Here is a 16,156-nt window from a genome sequence, read left to right as displayed (position 1 = left end):
CTGCCGGCCCGCTGATTGGCCAGCAGCTCACTGAGGCGGGACAGGTGGAAGTCCCGGTTCAGGACAATTAAAGCCTGGGGACCCGTAAAATACAGGATGGATCCCCAGGCTAGGCAGAAGCAGGTTCATCACCGACATTTACATTCGAGTCTGGCTCCTATCCGCCCACTGTAAAATTCCGGCCAAAGTATTTCGAGATCACTTTGGGATATCTTTATTGTTAAGGGATCGACTTAAAAATTGTTGATATTGGTTGTAAATTCCCATTCAAGTAAATAAGGGACTGAACATTTAGATTACCTATTTTGGGTGCAAAGTTTTATTCACAATTTGTCTGTTATTTAGTTTTTTTCTTTAATTAGAATTTTCATCATATAATTTTCCACTCACTTCCCCAAATAGAAAAATATGTGTTCGCTTGTGTTCACTGTTAAATTAGATCAAAGTATAATGTGTATATGTTTTGTTTTTAATTACTAAATCACATCCTTTTAAAGTACCATAACTGTCATTGGTGACAAATCTGAACCACCAAAATGTCAAACACAATCTTAAGTAGTACAGGCTTGTATTTCATCATCTTAAGCCCTAATATCTGTTTTCTATCAAGTCAAGATTCATATTTTGCTGCACAAAACAGGAATTGCTTTGAAACATATATTCATTTGAACTTGTTTTATTATTAGTTATTTGAGTGTTCCAGCAAAACAAAAGAACAAATTGTTATGAAGGCTGGGCCTTATAACAAGATTATGTTTTGAAAATTATGATTTTTAAAAGTTCAAGATGGAGTCCGGAAGGTCAGGTGAGCTCACCTCCACTCTGCGAAGGGTTACAAGGACAACAGAGAACACAGATCAAAGACTGATTTCTGAAAAACAGACTGGTGTACATGGACTTCCAAAAGCATTTGAATCAGTGCTGCACAAGAGACCTGTGAGCAAAGTTATAGCTCATGGAATAAAAGGGACAGTAGCAACATTGATACGAAATTGGCTATGTGACAGGAAGCACAGAGCAGTGATTAATGGATGTTTTTCGTGCTGGAGGAAGGTTTGTCGTGGAGGTCCCCAGGGTTCAGTGTCAGGACCCTTGCTCTTCCTGATATATATTAATGATCTAGAGTTGGGTGTGCAGAGCAAAATTTGCAGATGATATGAAACTTAGTAGCATTGTGAACTGTGAGGGGGATAGTGTAGAACTTCAAAAGGACATAGAAAAGTTGGTGGAATGGGCAGAGAAGTGGCATATGAGATTCAATGCTGAAAAATGTGAAGTGATTCATTTTTGTAGGAAGAATATGGAGAGACAATATAAAATAAAGGGTACAACTTTAAAGTAGATGCAGGAGCAGAGGGACCTGGGCATATTTGTGCATAAACCATTGAAGAAGCAGAACAGGTTGCGAGCAGGGCCAATAAAGCATATAGTATCCTGGGTTTTATTAATAGGTGCATAGAGTACAAGAGCAAGGAGGTCATGTTGAACATGTATGAGACACATAGTTCCGATGAAGGGTCGCTGACCCGAAACGTTAACTCTGCTTCTCTTTCCACAGATGCTGCCAGACCTGCTGAGTGGTTCCAGCATTTCTTGTTTTTATTTCAGATTTCCAGCATCCGCAGTATTTTGCTTTTATTATGTATGAGACACTAGTTTGGCCTCAGTTGGAGTATTGTGTCCAGTTCTAGGTGCCACACTTTCGGAAAGATGTGAGGGTATTGGAGAGAGTGCAGAAAAGATTCACGAGAATGGTTCCAGAGATGAGGAACTTCCGTTATGAAGATACATTTGAAAAGTTGGGACTGTTTTTCTTGAAGAAAAGAAGGCTGAAAGGTGATTTAATAGAGGCATTCACAATCATGAGGGGTCTGGGCAGAGTAGACAGAGAGAAACTGTTCCTACTCATGAAAGAATCAAGAACGAGAGGGCACAGACTTACAGTAATTGGCAAAAGAAGCAAAAGCGACAGGAGGAAAAACTTTTTCACGCAGCAAGTGGTTAAGGTCTGGAATGCACTGCCTGACAGTGCGGTGCAGAAAGGTTCAATCGAGGCATTTAAAAGGGAATTAGACTGTAATATGAAAAGGAAGAATGTGCAGGGTTACGGGGAGAAAGCAGGGGCACCAAGTGAATTGTTCATTTGGAGAGCCAGTTCAGACATGATGGGCAGAATGGCCTCCTTCTGAGAAGTAACAATTATGTGATTCTGTAAACACTGAAGAACAATGGGTTTCACCCTCCCAGACTTTTGGGTCATAAAACAAGGGGTGGAGTTTTATGGGCTCTGCAAGAGTGGATTTGGTGATGGGTGGGGTGATTTAATTAGCCATCAGGTGTTTTCTGGGATGTTTTACCAAAATTAAGTCGGCCACGTGTTTGTGACATTTCAGTGTTACTCCCCATGGTGGCGGTTTGCAGCTTTGCATTCATTTACATGCCATGAATATTCATTACCCTACACTTCATTCCAATTAAGTCCCACCTGTGAACGGTGAGCAGTATTCCTGTGCCACCCAGTTGACGTTCCTTTGAACGTGGCATGTAACAGTCGGCTTTGTACAGATGAGTCTGTGTTTTTGTTTCTTGAAATCATTGGCAAAAGGAACACCAGCATTGGAATGGATGTTTGCTTCCAGGGTCGGCACCAGCAAGGGTGAATCTTCTGAAGGGATGCTGGCGAAGGCATGGATGGGTCTACATGGAGAATCAGGAGAGAACAGGGTGGGGTTACCATTTCTACATGAAGGAGCAGGGGCGGTTACTTGGAGAGAACCAAGGGTCGGATTGCCAGGTGCATGGAGGAGCAGGGGAGGGTACTCGGGAGGACAGAGTGGGGTGATTGGGTGCATGGAGGAGCGGGGAGGGAAGAGGGGAGTGTCCAGGGTGTGTAGTGGCTGTTATTACTGCTGAAGCTGGTTGTGTGTGGCTGCGGAGGTGTTGGGTAGATTTGAGTATTACAGCATCAGATGATCATGAAGGGCCTAAAGGCAGAGATGAGTGCTGTCAGCATCAGGAACCTGTGGGGAAAATTCAGCGTACTGGCTGGCAGAGAGAATGGCCACAGTCAATGGGAGCAAATGGATTCTGTAGGGGGTTGGTTGAGACTTAGGATTGGGTACTCATAGGGAGGGGAAGGAGATTCTACAGTAATATTCAGTTTGATTTCAGAAGGATCAAGTGTCAGAGTGGGCAATTCAATGGTAACGGGAGTTGGAACGGGGGGAGGGCCAGCATGATTAAATTGATTGACACACTGTGCAGGGCAATGGCGGGAGGTTCAATGGTAACGAAGGAAAAGATTAAGGTGACATTGGGTGGGTCAAGGGTGATGGGTTCAGGCTGGAAAGTGGCATGAGGAGGTTGGAAGGTGGGGAGACTTGCCTTATATTGCACCCGCATCATTTTCTCAAACGATGATGAAAACCATATGGCCATTTAAGGATTGCAAGGCGAGTGGGAGGAGACAAATGATTGTGGGTGGTGACTCAACCTGGCTGCGTTTCTAAGGCACAGAAAAGAAAACTGCACATTGACTGGATTTTTCCACTGACTGGCAGCAGAAGACTGAATTGGAACATTCTGCTCGTTTCATTATTTGCAAAGCTGCAGTGACATGGGTGTCATACCTCCAATTTTCTAATACCATGAGAAGAGGCACACAGGACTCCTCAATGCATGATGGCTGCACGGCAGCAACAGGAAGGTGAGGATGGTGCAACTGACAACATGCAGGAATGGCATTTTTGAAGACAGGCACTGGCACGCCATCGCATCTTCAGGACAAGGACAAATCACCTTCAAATGTCAGAGAGGCAAAGCCAGAGACACCTAAGGATGTTTTGTGAAATGGTCACAGAAAATTTCTACGATACTGCAGCATGATACTGCAACCACTTGGATTTGGTTGGACACCCATGCCACTTTCCCTCAAGGTGACTACTGCACTCAATTTTTGGCCTACTGGCATCTTCCAGGGATCAACGGGTGACATATATGGCATATCACAGTCTGCAACCCTTAGGTGTATCAAAGAGGTGACCAGTGCCTTGTTTCGTTGTGACAATGAGTTCATCTACTTACCTGTAGACGAGGACAACAAGGTTTGTGGTCTTCAATGCCATTGCTGGGTTTCCTAGAGTGCAAAGGGTGATTGACTGCACTCATGTGGCCATTAGAGCTTTTTGGGAGCAGCCTGCTGTATTTGTGATTCGCCAATGCTTCGAATCTTTGCATGTACAACAGGTTTGCGACCACAGGTGAAAAATAATACAGGGTTCCAAAAGTTTCCAAGGGAGCTACCAGGAATCATACATTTTGAAGAAATCACAGCTGCCAGAAGTTTTTGAAAAATAAGCCGAAGTGGACGGCTGAATCCTGCGTGACAAGGGTTACCCACTTTGTACATGTTTGATGATACCAGTGCGTCATCTCCAAAGTGGAACTGAAGATAGATGCAAAGCTGCTCATGCATCCACCAGAGCTATAATCAATAATGCAGTTGGCATGTTTAAAATTCACTTATGCTGCCTTGGCCAGTCTGGAGGGGCTCATCATGACATGCCAGAGAGGGTCTCGTGAGTCATCGTTGTCTGCTGCGCATTACACAACCTGGCACTTAGACACGGTTATATTCTTACGACGGAGGAATAGGAGGAACACAAGTCCTCTGCAACTGAGGATGACTATGAAGATGGTGAGGAGAAGGACAACAATGCAAATGACGCCATTATCGATATAACGACTGTGGAGAGACATGCATGGGACATCAGGGAACACCTCATCTTTTCACGTTTCAGACAACAATAACCCACTTTCAAAGGTTACGTTGGGAGGAGAAAACATACATTTTACAAATATGTTCACATGTACCTTAGGTCTTAATCATTGCTGCAATCAAAAAGAAGAAGTCTTCTGACAACATCACATGAACCTGCAGTGGAGATGTGGCAAATGGCCTGTATGCTATCCACTTCATTAAAAGTGACATGTGTCTCAACTGAAAATATTGTAATGCATCAAGGCATTAACATACACTAATAGAAAGATACAACATTACAGCACCTTGATGTGACCAGCAGATCCAATGTTCTGTGGGCTACGATGCAAGGGGGAGCACAACAATGCTAAGAAAGTAAGGTTGTGACCACAGATCCATGAATGGAAGGCATGTTTGTAGTTTGAACATTGATAAATATCCAGATGTGATGCAGTCATCACTGAGGACTGAAGGCTAACATCAAACTGAAAAATGGACATTCGAACTTTCTGAGACATTGCAAGCAACAATGCGTTCCTGCCATATGCCTCTAGTAAACATTTTCCTTTTCAAATGTAACCAAGCAAATGACTAATGAGAATGGATTAAAGAAGATAAGAATATATTGAAAATGGATCAAAATGTGGACAATATTTACAACCTTTGAGCCACCTTTGTGCTCATATCTTTTTCATCTTATGTTCCCTAGAACCACATCTAGATGCTTCCCAACATTAGCAGCTGAAGTGGAAGCAGTCTGCTTAATGTGCTGCCCCGTTGTTGTGGATGACCGTGGCAGGCGTCCTCTGGAGTTATGGGGTCTTTGTGGCTCCATCCTACAGGGAGTCTGCAGCAATGGTGATTGAGCAGCCCCAGTGTACTTGCCTGCTAGAGGTAAGGTGTCAATGTCAGTGGGGAGGGCTGGGTGGAGGACGAAATGCCACTTGCCCTGGGGGTGTCCTGAGAGGAAGGCCCTGGGACAGCTGGCACGCGCTCCTCCTCCATCTGTCTGCATGGTGGCACCTGCCTGTCTCCCTGAGGGGAAGGAGCACCCATAGGGAGGTCCAGGTTCCTCACCCCCTCTCGCTTAGGCTCTGCTGCATGGAGCCCACAGCAACAGCGATGGAGTGCAGGTCAAAAGGCATATGGCTCGAGTGCTCAACCAGACTTGCCATGGAGCTCGCCAAAGTGTCGACTGAGAAAGCCACACACACAAATGGCTGGGACATGGCAGACATCATGGTTTGCATGGACTCCTCTATGGCACATGCAAAGCCATGCATGACCTCAGGCATCTCTGACATATTTTCCACAAAATTTTGCTGCACATCTAGCAGACTTCTTTTAGCAACAAACAAAGGATCATCATGAGCGTGGGGCTGAGCAGGGGCCTGGTCCCCAGCAGTCCTCAGATTGTCAGGGGACCAATTGGCATATGCTCCCTCAGCTGCTGGGATGTGTTTGTGTTGTGAACACAGGATTATGACCCAGATTCTAATCTTAAAGCCCTCGTGGATTGTGTGGGTGTATCTGAGCTGGCGGAGGTGGAAGAAGTGGCAGGTGACAGTGCACCCTTTGGGGCATTGGCATTCTCTTCCTCTCCAGAGGAGGAGTATTGGGCCATGCATCATTCCATGATTTGAGTGTGGGCACCTGCAGTGGAGACACAACCAGAGACACTTTAAGCATCTGATGCACATGAGTTCACATACTTACCTTTGGTGTCCACACGTGGCTGCAAGAGTGAAGATGACACTTCATCCTTACACCTTGTGGATCCTGCCTCACAATCTGCGATCACCCTACCTCCCTCCTCTCTCTCAATTTCTGACACCTCCTCCTCAGCCGGGGTCAGCACCTGAATATCAGAGATACCTTCTCCTTTTTAGCACACTCGAGCTGGTTGTGGGTGCTTTTATTCTGCAGGAGACAGTGCAGATGTAATGATATGTCAAAAGATGCATCACAACCATTGCATAAATACATGAACATCACTCATTCCACAGTGGATTTCGCAAGGCACTTCCAAGTACATAAACAAGGCCAATTGTCATCTTGCCGCACAATTGTTTAGTGAGTGGCACCAAGCTTTCTCACGCATCTACTGTATGCCATGTCTACCCTCTTAAAAGACACAAGCCATGGAGGAAAACAATGGAGTAGCTTCACCAAGACAACTGACCCTCACCGATCTGAGCAAGTCATTGATCCATTTACGATACTGAACCCAGGTTCTGTGTGTCACCCCATGGTTCGAGACCTCCTCTGCTACTTCCATCCAGCCCACCTTGGTGAGGTGGGAGGGTCTTCGGACTTCATCTGCAGAGAAGAGAACCTCCTGCCTTCCCCTGACGATCTAGAGGAGAACCTGCAGTAGAGGCATCACTGAACAGTGGGGCGGGACGTTGCCTGCTGGCTGACATCTGCTTCACTTTTGCTGCAAGGAAAATAAATAATGTGAAGTTGGTGCTGGACTTCACAAATTAAGGGAGGCAAAAGCATTTTGCATTAAGTAAAAACTTTAATTTAGGTTACTCTGAAGAGACTTACATGAAAGGAAGGCTGCTGATCCTTGAGGCTGCAAACACAGAATTCTTTATATCTGTGGCAGTCATGGTGCTTGGCCCAGTGATGGCAGGTTCCACCAATGAAAGGCCGTGCCCGCCATATAATCCCACGTGTCTCCCATGCCCATCGCCACACCGTTCATTTGAATCTTGACTCGCATGGGATACGGGAAAAATGGCAGAAGCAGAAGTTACTCCAACTTCCACCGTTGGAAACACCACGGGACTCTCAAAATTCCAGCCAAGGAGTCAGTAATTAGGGAAAATGCAAATATCTCAGGCAGGTGTTAACACCAGGGACCAATGGAAAGGCCCGGGTGGCTTTGTGAACCCAGACCTCTGGTCTCTGCATTTTGGAGCAGAACAATAAGCTATTGACTTCTGAGTCCAGATAAATTTAACAGACTTTCTGAAGGAAAGCAGGGAACCCATTGTGGTGCTGTCTCAAGGCAAGCTGTCAGAGAAGACACCCAGCGCTGGCAGTTGGCGAGGGAGGAGACAGAGCGAGAGAGAATGCCTGCTCTCTGAAGATATACAGTGAAAGGCTGTGGACACTTGAAGCTGTTTTGAGAGTTGAAGCTTGTGGAGGAGTAAAGGACCCGTTGGATTGCCGGAAATCACATTCTTTACGAAAGTCCAGGTCGGAGATGCTCAGAGAAGTGAACAAAGAGAATATTGATTTTTGAAAAGTCTGGGATATCCAAACCATTGCACCTTGGAGAAGTTTGGCATTTTTAACTGCAAAGGATTTTGTCGTCTGTACTGTCTTGGTGTGGTGTGAGGTTTTTAAGTGTTTGAATCAGTAAAGAAAATACCTTTATGTGTAATTTGGGGTATCAGCTACTTACAAAGTACTATTAGTTAATTGGGGATTTCTTTTAGTTTAGTTGTTATAATAACATGACAGTATTGATAGGATAAACCACCGCACAGTCCTTGTGGAGACGAAGTCCAACCATCGTGATGTGTGGCACAACCACCATGCTAAATGGGATAGATTTTGAACAGATCTAGCAACTCAAAACTGGGCATACATGAGGCGCTGTGAGCCATCAGCAGCAGCAGAATTGTATTCAACCACAATCTCTTACCTCATGGCCCAGCATATCCCCCACTCTACCATTACCATCAAGCCGGGGGACCAACCTTGGTTCAATGAAGAGTGCAGGAGGGCTTTCCAGGAGCAGCACCAGACAGACCAAAAAAAGAGGTGCCAGCCTGGTGAAGCTATAACCCAGCACTACCTGTATGACAAACAGCAGAAGCAGCATGCGATAGACAAGGCTAAGCAATCCAACAACCCATGGATCAAATCTAAGTTCTGCAGTCCTGCCACATTCAATCATGAATGGCAGTGGACAATTTAAGAACTAACAGGAGGGGGAGGTTGCACAAATATCCCTTTAATCAACGACCGGGGAGCCCAGCACATCAGTGCAAAGAACAAGGATGAAGCATTTGCATCTATCTTCAGCCAGAAGTGCTGAGTGGATGGTCTATCCGAGCCTCCTGCTGAGTTCCCCAACATCACAGATGCCAGTCTTCAGCCAATTCAATTCACTCCATGTGATATCAAGAAATGGCTGAAGGCACTGGATACTGCAAAGGCTATAGGCCCTGACAACATTCTGGCAATAGTACTGAAGACTTGTGCTCCAGAACTAGTCGTGCCACTAGCGAAGCTGTTCCAGTACAGCTACAACATAGAAAGTCTATGAATACTAATTCTTTTGATTTGACATTTGTACCAATGTAAAGTTTGGATTAGGGATATCGAAACAGGAGTAGACCATACGAGCCTTCAAGCCTCTTCAGTTGTTCATTGAGCTCATGACTGATCTGAATTTTAACTCCATTCACCTGTCTTGGCTTCATATCCTTTTATACCTTAGTCTAGCAAAAGTTTATCGAGTTCAGAGTTAACATTATTAAAAGAGCTAGCATCTACTGCTTTTTGTGGGAGAGAGATCCACAATTCTTCCATTCTTTGCATGAAGAAGTGTTTCCTAACTTATCTTCTGAATGGCTTGGCTCGGAGTTTAAGTGTATGTCCTCTTGTCCAGACTTCCCCTACCAGTGGAAAAAGTTCACTCTATCCATCCTATCAATTCCTTTCAAAATCCTAAAAACCACAATCAAATCACCCTCTATCCTATCTTCCAGAGAAGTTATATTGTGCACAGTATTAAGTTCCTTAGTCCTTGATCCAAAAAACAATTTTTTAGAGTCTCATTGAAGGCCCAAAAATGAGTACAATTAGTGGAAGCTTGTGATGGTGATTAATTTGATTGGTGACATGGTCAGTATTGAGGGTGGGCTGGCTTCGAGCACAAGTTTTTTAAATTATCGCAAAAGATTGTGGAAACTGAAATTGTGCTGAATGTAATTGGTGCTTAAAGTTCCATGATCTGTTATTCTGGTTTAATGATTTCAGGCAAATTGCATTGGAAAAACCAACAAAACCTAATGGAATATCAAGGCCATGAGGTTCACACCTCCAGTTGATTTAGTAGGATACTAATGGGATCTAATCCATCTATTGGAGAAACATTTACCAGAAGAGAAAGCATAGACATGATTAATGATTGAGGAGCGGATAGTGAAAGTAAAGGGACATGCAGAATGAGTCCCATTGGGCAATCATTATTTGAAGAAGAGAGCAATGTAAAGAAGCTGATCTGTTGTGCTCTTTACGTTTTGGTAATTCCCCATCAGAGATGTCTAATACATCTCCAGTTGTTCTACAGATGTATATTTAAAAACTACTGAAGACTTGTGGAGTTTAATATTCTGATGAACATGAAATGTTGTTAGGGGGGAGGGGGCAGTGGATGGTGGTGTGGGTTTGTGGGTGAAGTTACTGTGTTTACTACCTTATGCTGTAGTGTCATTTATGTGGTTGAGCCACCTAGACTTAAACCGAAGCTATCCCTAGTATCCAGAATCCGTTTGGAGAAAATCAATTGTCTATATTTATTTAGATACAGGAAATCAATGGCAATTGGATTAGACATTTCAGTATGATATTTGTTGAATTTATCCTGGTCTTCAGTGAGTCTGTTGTGCACTTTGAGTAGCCTAGACATTAAGAACTCAATCCTTGCAGTTTATGGGTAGGTTCATCACTGGAGAAATGTTTGCATAAGTAGCAGGTTCAGGAAGGAGTTGCAAGACCAGTCAAACTGATATGCTTGAGGCAGAACCTCCACTGGCATCAGAGTTTCTTAGAGTATTCTCTCAGACATACCTGGCTGAACATACCGAGTGACCAGGAAGCTCCAGACAGTGATTTAATTTAATGATGATTGCATGGACTGATGTCTGGAGTGCAGAGTACTTGAATAAGGAGCAGAATAAGATTCTGGAAGATGTACTATCTGCCAATCATACTGAGTGCATGGTCACCCAACACAATCAATGGTTATTCGAGGTGTATTGATTCCAAGATAGAATGGACACCACTGAGAAATACAGTGTTACAAGCTTTGCGTTTATCATAGATATCTTCTCAGGTTTGACGGTATTAGATTTTTCCCCAAGTGGATCCCACATCTCTTCCTTTTCAGAGTTGGCTTCTCCTTTCTAATATCTACATATACAATAGCGTAACTCAGGGGTTGTAGTATTGTGTCCGCTTTGACAATAACTTGCCATGTGCTTTTCACGTGCTTCTGCAATCTTTTGATCAGGAGGACTGATAAACACGCTCAGATGAGGCCAATAACATATTAACAAGCTAGTTTATTTTGCAGAAGACACATAGCTGAACGAAAGTAGCTATTTCTGACTTTTTTAAACTTTCCGACAACACTTTATGTAACAACACAAAATACAAATATGCGATGCCAAATAAGGGAACGTAATATTCACTTTGTTTCATTTCATTTTGAGTCAGTTCCTGCTGGGAAAACGTACCTGTTATATTTTAATTCCACGCTCAGGCTCAGACTTACCTTCCCACAGTCTTTTTTATACCTGGCTGATCCTGAGCATTGATTTCTTTTCATTCCGTTTGTTAATTCTGACCCAATAAAATGGAAGCACAATATACTATTCTGGCAACCACCCTCACTGAGCTTGAATGACAACAGTCATTTCACCCAGAGCAGGTGTGAAAGATAACTGAAATATTCAAACGAACCTCCACTGGAGGGTCAGATACCCATCCCATTTGAATCATAATCCATATTTCCCAGCTTTTCTATCTTATGAATTTCTCTCCTTGAGAGTTAGGTTTAGTTCAATAATAGCATTTTTAACATGTATTACATCAAGATCAAAGGTTCCAGTAAATTGATGTCCTTTTTATGTGAAGTATCAGCTACACTCTTGTGAATATTTGTCGTTCAGTTAAATCCATCAGGATGTGAGGCCGATGTTTCTTGGATTGAACTGAGACTCTGCAGTCCAGTGATTAATTCATTAGTCCCTGCAGTATTATCTAAATTTAACAGAGATGGTTGCCAACACCAGTAAGGTTTCGTGCCATAATTGCAGTGAGACAAAAAAAAATTGTCTTTCCTCTGCTAGTTGGCAGTACATATTGTCAATCTGCCATTGCAAAGAAGGCCCAATGTGATTTAAAGGACACATGCTGCACAGGCAGTACTTTTCTATTTAGAATAGAATTGTAATTATATCCAAACATGTTCAGTCTGTTAAATGAGACAGTTAAATCTGCTTTATCTTTAACAACCACCTATTTAACTTTAACAGCACTACTACAATTTCACAATTTAGCACTATCTCACCACCTTTCTGTTTTGCAGAGCAATCTTTTAAGAAATCATATAGAAATTCTTCAATTACAAAATGAGCAATGAGAATGTATGGAAACAATTCTGTTAAAATGTTTTTTCGATTATAAGCTATGTAAACAGCACCAATTTTTGGACTTTGACTATTTGCTTTGTCAGCTCCTGTTTTCAATGTGAGAAGGGCCTGCTCATCAACTTTTGGCTGCAATTCTCACCAAACAAAATTTTTCATCACAGGGTGCAGAGTGAGTAGATTGCTGAACCTCCTGCTGGGTCTATTCTTGGGGTAAGTTGAATCAACCATTCACAAATCCAGGATGTGTCAAGTTGACAGACAGGAAGTTCCCATGCCCGTCCTTTATTGGAGCTTTGGACCGTACTGAAATAACCTGGGAATAGGGGCATGCAGAAGCATTCTACCACCAGTGGACATTGCACAGGATTGACTGCTGTCTGCCAGTAAACTGTAATTTGCCTACCTCCATATTTATGTTGTTACTGGTGTAGCGGTTGGAGCGGGTGGCATGTTCTAGGTGATGCTCATGGTGGCATTGGGCTAACAATTAATTTATTTTTCATTCGTTCATGGGATGTGGGCATTGCTGGCTAGAACAGCATTTATTGCCCATCCCTAATTGCCCTTGAGAAGGTGGTGGTGAGCTGCCTTCTTGAGCCGCTGCAGTCCATTTGGGGTAGATACACCCACAGTGCTGTTAGGAAGGGAGTTCCAGGATTTTGACTCAGCGAAAGTGAAGGAATGGCGATATAGTTCCAAGTCAGGATGGTGTGTGGTTTGGAAGGGAACTTTGCAGATGGTGGTGTTCCCATGCATCTGCTGCTCTTGTCTTTCTAGGTGGTAGAGGTCACAGGTTTGGAAGGTGCTGTCTAAGCAGCCTTGGTGCATTGCTGCAGTACATCTTGTAGATGGTACACACTGCTGCCACTGTGTGTCAGTGGTGGAGGGAGTGAATGTTTGTGAATGGGGTGCCAATCAAGCAGGCTGCTTTGTCCTGGATAGTGTCAAGCTTCTTGAGTGTTGTTGGCTTGCACCCATCCAGGCACATTCCTGACTTGTGCCTTGTAGATGGTGGACAGGCTTGGCGGAGTTAGGAGGTGAGTTACTTTCCACAAGATAAGTAGCCTCTAACCTGCTCTTGTAGCCATGGTATTTATATGATTACTCCAGTTCAGTTTCTGGTCAATGGTAACCCCTAGGATGCTGGTAGTGGGGGATTCAGCAATCGTAATGCCATTGAATGTCAAGGGGAGATGGTTAGTTTATTACTGAAGTCGAAAGATAATTAGGGAATAGTTGAGGTGAATGGCTTTGGTGCATTTAACGGGAAGCTAGGTAAGTTCATGAGGAGAAAGAAATAGATGGATATGCTAATAGGGTTAGATGAGATAGAGTGGGAGGAGACTCATAGGCAGCATTAAAACTCCAGCATGGAGCAGTTGGATGGAATGTACTGACCCTGTGCTGCAAATTCTATGTCATTCTCTGTATTAATGAATTTGTAGAATTCCAGAATTGAGCAAAACAGGCAAAATATACTTGCGTATTGTCTGAATAAACATCATAAATCAATTTAACTACTTGTAAAAAATATTATGCTTACATTTTTTGACTTTGTATCACATTTTTTTCCACAATAGGATTTAAGATTCTAGGTCGGATATAAATACAAAAGTTAGTAAAGGGTTCGCGAAGTAACAGTATGTCCAGAAATTTAATTCCTGAAACGTTTTCTGATTAAAGCTCATTTTCAATAAACCTTCAAATATTACCCAAAGATTGCAAGAATTATAATATGTAAAGGATACGGCCCAAGGAGCAGATTAGACCAAATAGGTCAAGTAGGCAACTTGCAACTCATGTTAATAACAAAAAATGCATACCACAAAACAAAAAAAAAACTGTTATGGTGTTTTATCAAAATTTTAGGGAGGTAAGTTGTTTGAAACAGCGGCAAGTTATGATAATGCCACATAGAAATTTCTGATCATGATTTTGTGACATGGAATCGCATAATCCTGATAGAAATCTTCAGATTACATGGTTACCAGTTGTAAATACATGAACAATGTGACTACAATTCAAAAATATTCCATTGGCTGTAAAGTGCTATGGGATATCCTGAGGTTGTGAATGATGTGATATGAATGAAAGTTCTTATTTTGAAGAAGAACAGAGGAGTATTTACCTGTATCCTGACCAATGTTTATCCATCAACCAACATTAATTAATAAAACAGATTGCCTGGTCATTATCACTTTGCTGTTCATGGGAGCTGCTCGATCCCTCTTTGGGCGCATTTTAACACAGGGACACAGTGGTGGATGCAAGGGGCCCCAGTAGAGCAAGGGTAACCCAGATGTTTGGGGTTTCCCTTGCCTGAGTGAGAGGCTTGACTTCTAGCTTAACAAGGAACTTTGAAGAAGAGGTTGCAGAACCAGGTAGGTCCAATCCTCTGAGGGAAGGTTTTGGTGGGGGTGGGGGGGGGGGGTGGTGGGGAGAGGGGGCGGGTCGGGTGGAGGTGGTCTGATCCCAAGGTGCAGAGGATGGGGGGTGGTGATTGCAGGGCTGGTCCATTCCCTGTTGGGCAGGAGGCTTGCGTAAGGAAGGTTTTGATGGTTGGGGACAGTGAGCTTTGGGAGCTGGGAGGAAGCATTGCCAATCCAGCTGGCCCACAGGAGGTGCTTCCTGAGGCTGTCCTCGTCTTTCTGCAGTTGCTGGGCTTCCCAACACCTGAGTAACCTGGCAGGCCACAGTTAACCCTGCCAAGAGGGAAGAATTCGAGCTTTATAGCCTCATTAAGATTTTGGCTGCTCATCTCCTGTCCCGCCTGACTCAAAGTCAAAAGTGGGTGAGTTGGAGCCAGCTTCCCGACCTGTTTCTATTTATTGGGAATTTAAGCTCTCACCCGTATTCTATCCCACCCACTTCCCCATGTTGAAATTCTCTCCAAATTCTTTCTTTCTAACAAGTTAAAGTTGGGTTCTGTTTAATCTTAATGATTGGGCACTGCAATATTAAGAAACAAATGTAGAGGAAACAAGAAAGCAAAGCCAAAAATAAACACAGCTATCTTTATCAGAGGAAAGGAAAAGCTACAAAAATTATATATTTCACGATTATATGATTAAACTACCTACAAAATGGTACTTTGTGTCATCGTGTACCATCATTAACATTTTTACTTGCAGGTCCCAGCCTCTTCATCCCTATTACTCTGTCAGCCGAAGAGAGATAATTAATGCACTAGTCTGTAATTCCCAGGTTGTTGCAGTCACAGTGTATGCAATGTGGACAACATACTCGCATGCATAGTATGATTTTGCCACTGCAGTCACTTGAAATGGGTCATTCTTCAGGTTATAACTGTAACTGTGAGATTGTTCTTTTTCCAAATGATTTCAAACCAAATTTCAGCACAAACTTTAGAATCTTTTCTGATTGAAGATTTGACAAGAAAACTATTTCAAGTGCTTATATAATTTTTGAGAGAGTGTAGCTGTAAGAGGTATGGACAGAGACACAGAGATTATTGCAGGCTTTCATATATTTATTGAAACTTTTAAACAAGCCATTGTTCACATGAAGAATTATGCATCCAATGGTGTCTTATTATTTAGCCAACTATGAAGGTTCAACAAACAAATAGTAATTTTGCAGAAATCAATCAAAACAATTTGCCACACTGTGACTAGACAGAATGCTTACATATCTCCGTCTAAATTCTTTCACTGGAGATTCATAGCCATCATTCATTTCCTCCTCCCAGTATTTCCAACTTTCATACTCCACTACCAGTCCCCGCCTCTGCTACCTTTGACTCAATGACAACAACTTGCATTTATCTAACACATTTAATGCATAAAATGTCCCTAGGCTCACAAAAGAGCATCATAGAGTCCATCACACTCAGACATCACACTTTACTAAAACACCAACAAATCACAATGCATGTTATGTTTACACCGGGTTGCTGTATAAAGTATGTATATCTGATTTATCTTAGAGCAATGCAGATATCACACTTCTATTAAATCACCAAGTGTTTTATTTATAG

The sequence above is a fragment of the Heterodontus francisci genome, chromosome 6 (genome assembly GCF_036365525.1).
Source record: "Heterodontus francisci isolate sHetFra1 chromosome 6, sHetFra1.hap1, whole genome shotgun sequence".
Classification (NCBI taxonomy): domain Eukaryota; kingdom Metazoa; phylum Chordata; class Chondrichthyes; order Heterodontiformes; family Heterodontidae; genus Heterodontus; species Heterodontus francisci.
Note: the sequence above shows the minus strand (reverse complement) of the source record.